This window comes from Chrysemys picta, chromosome 5, assembly GCF_011386835.1.
Source record: "Chrysemys picta bellii isolate R12L10 chromosome 5, ASM1138683v2, whole genome shotgun sequence".
NCBI classification, from domain to species: domain Eukaryota; kingdom Metazoa; phylum Chordata; order Testudines; family Emydidae; genus Chrysemys; species Chrysemys picta.
The window spans coordinates 52,836,284-52,845,769 of record NC_088795.1 but is presented as its reverse complement, the minus strand read 5'-3'; positions in this window follow the sequence as shown (position 1 = coordinate 52,845,769).

Genomic DNA, 9,486 nt, shown 5'->3' with positions numbered 1-9,486 from the left:
TCCACAGGTTTTTCACCATTTGGTTCTCTGAGCAGCAAGAACAGGGCCTTTTGCTGAGAATGGTGCTAACCCAAATCATTGACACAGGCATTTTAAAACACAATTGTATACCAAACTTAGGTATTCAAACAAACCCATACACTGTGGTAAAATACAGTTCCAACATGGTTTAGCTGGTACACGTGGACAAGGCTAAACAATGTCAAACCTGCATTAAAACAACTTGTTCTAGCCCAGACCGAGGATAGGCTAAAGCAAGATTATAATGCTATTTGGCCCTATACACACAGGCTGAACTAAATAGCGATAGAAATCAGATGGGCCACAAGCAAGTGTAAGCACCATCAGTAAGGTCCATTGTTTTGGCTGTATAGAGAGCACCTGACTAGTTGTTGTTAATATGATTGTTTGGTAATCTGAATATTTAAAGTCTTATCATGCAGCTAAACTGAGATTTTATTAAGTGGCGTGATTGATGACAGTTAATACAGAATCATATTTTGTTCTAGCAATAACGCTCTCTGAAGATCAGGCTCTGAAAAAAAGATAGTCCAGGCTGAGAAAAAGATATGGCTTTCTTCTGAACTCTGTTTGTCTTTACATTCTATTTATCTAGAGTGATTAAAATAGCTTTGATTGATTGTTACAATATTTTTTATAATCCCAGATATTATACTGAATAGGAGGCAATTTTCCTAAAAGAGAGAGAGCTTTATTATTTGCAGTCTGACAGTAATAAAACGAGTTTAAAAGATTGTAAAACTGGGGGAAATTTCACCTTGAAGATGAACATATCTGTACGTAATGGTATACTATTTTAATTTTATTGTAGCTGAATTTGCCAGTTGACACCAAAGCTGCCTTATTAGTGGAAAGTGCATTTTGGCTTAGTTTTAAAATAGGCTGAAATCCCAAAACAGTAGAAAAATCATTCTGCTGAGTTGGACTGGGGGGATTATTCTGATTCTTTTGTTAGCATATTTGGGGAGAAAATTATAAAGACAGGGTCAGAGCCTGCTTATTTAAAGGTAACGAATAAGAACAGGATAGGACTGTCTCATAAGCAATTCACAAAACAAATATTGAACCGCACAAAGTACAAACTTATACCCTGGTACTGCAAACTCTTACTTATGCACATAGTCCTTGAGCTCACTGGCACTACTCACATGAGCAAGGGTTTGTAGTATTTAGTTAAATAATCCATATCAATTCAACCAGGACATCTACTTGATATCAGAGGTTATTTTTTGTATTTCAGTAGCACCTAGAGACCAGAGCCCCATTGTGGCACTGTACAAACAAATATAATAGATGGTCCCAGGCCTGAAGCATTTACAAACTAAAGTGTAAGACAAGTGACGTGATGGAAAAATCCTAAAAATGTAGAACTGGAAGGGACCTCAATAGATCATCTAGTCCAGTCCCCTGCACAGAGGCAGGACTAAATATTATCTAGACCATCCCTGACAAGTGTTTATAAGGAAAAATAAACTATGGGAATTTTTCCAAGCCAAAAAGGTCCATTTTGCAGTAAAGCAAAGATGCATTCACAGCTAAACTGTGTCAAAATATAATTTCAATTTTGTAATAAGATACTTATCTACACTGCAAATAAAATGAAGTGAAAATACTAAATCGTGGATGTTGCTGACTGGAATCCTGCAAACAAAACAAAACAATCATCCAAACAGCTAAAAGTCTAGAACTTTACAAAAAGGCTTTGAATTAAATGAAAAAGATAGCTTACAAAAAAACCCAGACAATTATTTATTCTGCAAAAAAAAAAAAAAAAAACCCCCAAATATAATGGAGTAATGACAGTTTTGGAGATTGAGAAGAATATTTTGATTTTACATTTTATTTTTTCCAAGCAATGCACCTGATCAAAGCAATTACTTAGGAAGAGCTTTCCCATTCTAATGCGAGTTGCCTACACTAGCAAGCACAGATGTGCAACAACAATGGTGTTCTGGTGCAGACAAGAAGGCATCGCTCTCATTTCCAAGAGGCTCAGGAGTGAATCAAATACCACAAAGGTCCTGGAAATTTACAAGGTAGGAAGAAGATCATGGTCTAGTTATAGGTGTTCTACTAGACAAAAATGATAACCAGTCAACTATCTGATCCACCTTTGATATGCCCAATTTTTTCTGAAAAGACACTACATGTCTGTTTATAATATAATTTGTATAAAGGCAATATTTGTACAAGTCACAGCTGAACGCAGCTCTTGTGTGTCAACTGGCTACTTGTACCTACAAATCAGATAAGAAAGAAGTTGTCCACCCATATATAATGTAGTGATTCATTTTTAGGCCACAGACTTTTTTTTTGTGCTACGGAAGTGTCTATAGTCAGTTAAAAATCTTCAAATACACATGTGCAATTCCGACCATTGTACATTTAACAAAGTTGTCTTCATATTAGTATTTTCACATACCAAAGCAAATGTCACTTAACAGCAAGAGCAGGATATCTGGGTCTGGATGCTGGGCTTCTATTCCTAATTCTGCCACGCACTCACTGTACAACTTGGGCCAGATCAATTGAGTTGTATGCCTCAGTTTCTCCATCTTTTACAGAGGGATAGCAATATTCACCTACCTTCCCCATAGTGCTGTGAAGAAGTTCTCACCTTTTGTAGTAATGATGGGTCTTCAAAATGTGTCCCCCCAGGGGTTCTCCAAAGGTGTGCTTGAGTCCCTGCACTGCTAATTGGAGAACTTTGGTAGCAGCGTCCGTTAGGCCTGCATATGCGCCATCTCTCGTTGTGCCCTGCCATGAGGCTAGCCAGCATACCCCCTGTAGTTCCTTCTCTACTGCTGAGTCATTAACAAGAACTCTGAAGTAGAGGGGAGGAGAGTGAGTTGTGGAGCACCCATGGGGGGCACATCTCAAAGAACCATTGTTACTATACAAGGTAACAACTTCTTTGAGTAGCATCCCTGTGGGTGCGCCACTGTAGGTGACTCCTGAGCAGTATCCTTACTGGAGGGCTGGGGCTTCTCGAGTCAGTAAGCCTCATTCAGATCTCAGGAGAAAGGGCAATTCCCACTTGATCGCCTTGCCTCACAAGTCCCATTCTCACTCAGCATGGGCTTCTGAGCTTCTTTGAAAGCCTTCTGTGGTTTGCAGAAGACCTTTCTATGTAAGTCTCAAACTGGGGGTCGGGACCCCTCAGGGGGTCACATGGTTATTACATGGGGGTTGCGAGCTATCAGCCTCCACCCCAAACCCCGCTTTGCATCCAGCATTTATAATGGTGTTAAATATATAAAAAGTGTTTTTAATTTATAGGGGGGGGGGCGTGTCACACTCAGAGGCTTGCTATTTGAAAGGGGTCACCAGCATAAAAGTTTGAGAACCACTGATATAAGTAAAGATGGTTTATCAGGCAGGGATGCAGTAGTTCTTTCCCTTCACCACCTTCCCCTGCATCTGAGGGAGGGATAGCAGAGTGGTTTGAGCATTGGCCTGCAAAACCCAGGGTTGTGAGTTCAATCCTTGAGGGGGCCACTTAGGGATGTGGGGCAAAAAAAAATCAGTACTTGGTCCTGCTAGTGAAGGCAAGGGGGCTGGACTCGATGACCTTTCAGGGTCCCTTCCAGTTCTATGAGATAGATATACCTATGTATCTATATATCTGAACTGCCACGGAAAATTCCCTGCTGATCTAGCCACCCCTCATGCTTCCTGCATAACATCCATTCCCAGTACTGCTTCCCCCAACCCCGACTTTTAGACTGAATGGATAGGAGGAGCTACCAGCATCAGAGGGCTCTAGAGGTGAACAGCTGAGAAGTGCAGGAGTCATGGTAATAAGGAAGCACTAGTGCTTCCTTTCAGGATTCACAACATTTTCACAAGTACCAAGAGGCTTTTGAATAATGTGATCCCACAAGTAAGGAACGGACTTCAGCACTTTTATTCACAAATCAATTTCTTACCACTTAACAGCTCTGATGCTGACACTTGCTTTCACAAGGGAGAATGTGTAAAAAATAGGCTGCAACATTGCTGACAAAAAAGAAAATGTCAGTGCAATCGTAAATAAATTGGCAGAGTTTGCAACTTAAGAACTTGCAGTTTAGCATGCACCTTGCAGATGCTGCTGCCGTTGACAGATTATGAAGCTTGAAGTGGGCATAATAGGTGAGATTTTTATTGCATTCAATTTTCAAATACTAAAATAAGCCAAATAAACATTTGTCATAAGGCAGGCGGATAAACATTGTGTTTCTTTGTGAATTAAAGAATAAAGGACTAAAATTTTGTGAAATCCATGTGAGAATGGGACTGGTGGTCGGGGGGGTTGAATTTGGAGTTAGTGTGGAGTATTGTTTTTGAGGTGTACATTTGTTTTTTAAAGTGTATTTTTGTATTTCAATTTGAACTGCCCTGTTAATGCCTTAGAACAGGGGTCGGCAACCTTTCAGAAGTGGTGTGTCGAGTCTTCATTTATTCACTCCGATTTAAGGTTTCGCAGGCCAGTAATACATTGTAACGTTTTTAGAAGGTCTCTTTTTATAAGTCTATAATATATAACTAACAAGACTGTTACTCACCTTTTGAAGTAAGCTTACTCCATTCCAATTAGGTGTGCGTGCGCTGCATGCCCGACCCTCAGAGAATTTTTACCCTAGCAACACCTGGTGGTCGGCTGTGGAGCCCCCTGGAGTGGCGCTTTCATGGTGCTGGATATATACCCCCAGCCGACCCTGCGCCCCCTCAGTTCCTTCTTGCCGGCTACTCCGACTGAGGGGAAGGAGGGCGGGTTTGGAATGGATATGAGCAACACATCTCAAAGAACAACAGTTACAAAAGTGAGTAACCATCTTTTCTTCTTCGAGTGCTTGCTCATATCGATTTCAATTAGGTGACTCCCAAGCCTTACGTAAGCAGTGGGGTTGGAGTGAGATATCGCTGAGTGCAGCACCGCTGAACCAAATGCAGCATCGTCTCTGGACTATCGCATAGTGAGAGGCAAAAGTATGCACTGAAGACCAAGTGGCAGCTCTACAGATCTCCTGTATCGGAACCTGTGCCAGGAAAGCAGCCGACGAGGCTTGAGCCCTTGTAGAATGGGCGGTGAGGGGCTTGGCCAGGACACCGGCCAGGTTGTAGCAAGCACGGATACAGGACATGATCCAGGAGGAGATGCGCTGTGAGGAGACTAGGAGGCCTTTCATCCGGTCAGCCATGGCAATGAAGAGCTGGGTTGTATTTCTGAATGGCTTTGTACGCTCAATATACAAGGCGAGGGCCCTACGAACCTTCAGGGAGTGCAGCTGTTGCTCCTGCCAAGTAGCATGTGGCTTTGGATAGAAGACCGGGAGGAAAATGTCTTGGTTGACATGAAAAGTTGATACCACCTTGAGAAGGAAGGCAGGGTGAGGGCGTAGCTGCACCTTGTCTTTATGGAAGACCATGTACAGTGGTTCCGAAGTGAGGGCTCTGATCTCGGATATGCGCCTCGCCGAAGTGATAGCCACAAGGAAGGCTGTCTTCCAAGAGAGGTACAGAAGGGATCAGGTGGCCATCAGCTCAAACAGATCCCCCATAAGTTTGGAGAGGACCAGGTTAAGGTCCCACGTGGGAGCCGGTGTTGCACCAGCGGGTAGAGACGGTCCAGTCCCTTAAGAAACCTATCGACCATAGGGTTGGAGAAGACCGAGTGTCCATGTTCTCCTGGGTGGAAAGCCGAAATGGCTGCCAGGTGCACCCTAACAGATGATATTGCCAGACCTTGCTGTTTTAGGGATAGGAGATAGTCCAAGATGAGAGGCACAGACGCATGCTGGGGGGACGTGCCGCACTGAGCACACCAGCAGGAGAAATGCTTCCATTTAGCCAGGTACGTGGCTCGAGTGGAGGGTTTTCTGCTACCTAGCAGTACCTGCTGCACTGAATGGGAGCAAAGGTGCTTTGAATGAGTTAGCCATGCAGCATCCACGCCATGAGGTGGAGGGATTGCAGGCTGGGGTGACTGAGGCAGCTGTGGTCTTGTGAGATCAGGTCCGGCCAAAGCAGGAGTGGAATCAGAGCATCTACTGATATCTCCAGGAGCGTGGTGTACCAGTGTTATCTGGGCCACACCGGGGCGACCAGAATCAGATGTGCTCTGTCCCTGCGTACCTTGAGCAGGATGTTGTGGACCAGTGGGAATGAAGGGAAGGCGTAGAACAGCTGGCCCTTCCACGGGAGCAGGAAGGCATCTGAGAGAGAACCCGGGGAGCGTCCCTGGAGAGAGCAAAATAGCTGGCACTTCCGATTGCTGCGAACAGGTCAACGTGGGGAAACCCAACCTCAGGAAGATGGAGCGGATGACATCGGAATGAATTGACCACTCGTGGGACTGGAAAGACCTGCTGAGGTGATCTGCCAGTGTGTTCTAGACCCCTGGGAGAAAGGACGCCACCAGATGAATAAAGTGGGCTATACAAAACTCCCACAGGTGAATGGCTTTCCAACAGAGCGAGGATGAGCGAGCTCCCCCTTGCTTGTTGATGTAAAAAATGGCCGTGGTGTTGTCTGTGAGGACCGCCACGCAATAGCCATGTAGTTGCTCCTGGAACACTTGACACGCCAGGTGTACCACCATCTGCTCTCGTACGTTGATGTGTAGAGATAGTTCGGCTGCGGTCCATAGACCCTGCATCCTGAAGTCCCCGAGATGGGCACCCCATCCTAGGGATGAAGCATCTGTGACCAGAGACAAGGAAGGTTGAGAAGTGTGGAATGGGACCCCTTCGCGTACTGTCCTGGGGTCTAACCACCAGTAGAGAGAGGTTAGGACCGTTTCTGGGGCGGTGACCACCATGTTTAAGCTGTCTCGACCTGAGTGATAGACTGTTGTCAACCAGGACCGAAGTGGACGGAGCCACAGTCTGGCATGCCTGGTCACATACGTGCAGGAGGCCACGTGCCCCAGAAGGCTCAAGCACATTCTCACCATTGAGGTTGGAAAACTTTGGAGGCTGTGGATAAGGCTCACCAACGACTGGAAGTGGTCATCCGGTAGGAGAGCTTGGGCAAGTCTGGAATCTAAGACTGCCCCAATTAACTCTATTCTCTGGGTTAGTTCCAGAGATGACTTTTCCACGATGAGGAGGCGGCCTAATCAACGAAACATGGCCATGGTTGCTTGAACGTGGGACTGCACCTGTTCCCTTGTGCGACCTTGAATAAGCCAATCGAGATATGGGAACACTTGGATCCGCTGCCGACGGAGGGAGGCTGCCATGACAGCCATACATTTGGTAAATACCCGGAGGGCTGTAGAAAGGCCGAAAGGAAGGACCGTGAACTGATAGTGTTCGCGGTTGACCACATGTGGAAATACACGTCCTTCATGTCGAGGGTGGCGTACCAGTCTCCAGGAAAGGTATGATGGTCCCCAAGGACACCATGTGGAAATTTAGCTTTACCATGAATTTGTTGAGTCCTTGTAGGTCCAGGATAGGCTGAAGCCCCTCCTTTGCTTTGGAGATTAGGAAGTAACGGGAGTAAAATCCCCTGCCCCTTAGCTCCTTTGGAACCTCCTCGATCGTTCCCATGGTTAAGAGCGCCTGCACTTCCTGCATAAGGAGTTGCTCGTGAGAAGGGTCCCTGAAGAGGGACGGGGAGGGAGGAAGGGGAGAAAGAAAATTGGAGAGAATATTCCCTTTCCACCATGTGAAGAACCCAACCGTCTGTAGTTATGAGAGACCACACATGGTGGAAACGGGACAGACGATCCCAAAATGGAGGAGAAGGATCCTGGTTGGTGAGTGATACATCGTCCTCAGGTGCACCTTCAAAAGTTTTGTTTGGGCCCCGCCGGTAGTTTAACTGGGCCTTGGTTCTGCCCGGGTTGGTGGTTGGTGGATTTTTTCCTGCCACCTCTCCCATGCCTCCTGCCACCTCGCCCAAAAGTCCTGCCTTGGCCGAGGAGGGGGATAGGATCGCTGAGGCTGGGGTTTGAAGGGTCTGCGCTGTGTGACCGGCATGTGCATTCCTAGGGAGCGCATTATGACCCTGGAATTTTTAAGACTTTGGAGCCTGGAATTAGTTTTATCCAAAAACAGGCCTTGCCCTTCAAATGGAAGGTCCTGTCAAGTTTGCTGCAGTTCTGGCGGTAGGCCGGAGACCTGAAGCCACGATATGCACCACATGGCTATTCCCGACGCAATGGTCCGGGCAGCGGAGTCTGCGTCGTCTAATGAGGCCAGTAAGGAGGTCCTGGCCACCTTTTTGCCTTCCACTACCAGGGCCCCAAACTCCTCTCTGGACACTGGAGTTACTAGCTCCTTATATTTTAACATGAAGTTCCATGAATTATAGTAATAGCGGCTCAGGAGCACCTGCTGGTTCGCGACCCTGAGCTGCAGCGCCCCGGAAAAGTAGATCTTGCGCCCGAACAAATGGAGACGCCTGGCATCTTTCGATTTGGGCGCCGGAGCCTGTTGCCCATGTCACTCCTTCTCGTTCACCGAGGCCACCACTAGTGAACAGGGCTGAGGGTGAGTACATAGGTACTCACACTCTTTGTACCCTCCAAAGTATTTCCTCTCCACCCCTTTAACTGTTGGAGGGATGGATGTAGGTGTTTGCCAGATTGTTCTGGCTGTGGTCTGTATGGTACGAATGAGTGATAAAGCCACAACGCCGGGGTCTGGGACCTGCCCAGGAGTTGGTGGTGCCGTCTCCATGCCCCTCGGAGCAGGACGGCTTATGGTGGCCTCTGGCACCCGAGGCTCAAAGTGGGCTGAGCGGGAGGCCCCTGACAGGGTGCCCTGGGCTTGGTGGTACACCCATGGTGTCCAAAAGGGCCATTGGGCAGATCCTTGCACAGGATCATTGCCTTCTTCTTGCCAGTGACCGGTATCACCCTCACTGTGGCCAGGAGCTGAGTAGCCGGGACGTGAGCCCGTGTCGGACTGCGACAAACGCGAGGCAGATCGTGAGGGCCAAGGCGGCGCTGAACATGTCTGCATCAAGTTGGCTGGGCATGGTGGAGATTGGTATCGGGCCGCTGGTGATCGGTGCGAGACTGTAGGGAGCGGCGCCACGACGCTGGGGTGCTGTGCTGGGACTGAGATCGGTGCCAATGTTTGGGCTGGTACCGCGATCCGGACCTTGATCGCGATGACGACCATCTGTGATAGCGGCGCCGAGATCTGCTCCAGGACGGTGATCAAAGTGCAGAGCGGTGCCGTGAGTCCGAATGGCTCAGCGAATTGGAGTGGTGCCGCGAGTCCGACCGGCGCCGCGAGAGGGAGCGGTGTCGAGACTGCGAACGGCGTTGGGAGCTGGAACAGATCCGAGAGCGGGACCAGTGCCACGTTTGCCACCTGAGTCGGCGGCCGGATCAGAGATGGTTTTCCCCGGGACGGTACCGCACGAACAGGAGAAGGTGCCGCAGTTTGAAGTGAAGTTGACTCTGTCAATGCGATGAGGTCTCGTGTCACTGCAAAGGCTTCTGGCATCCATGGGAGCCGGGGC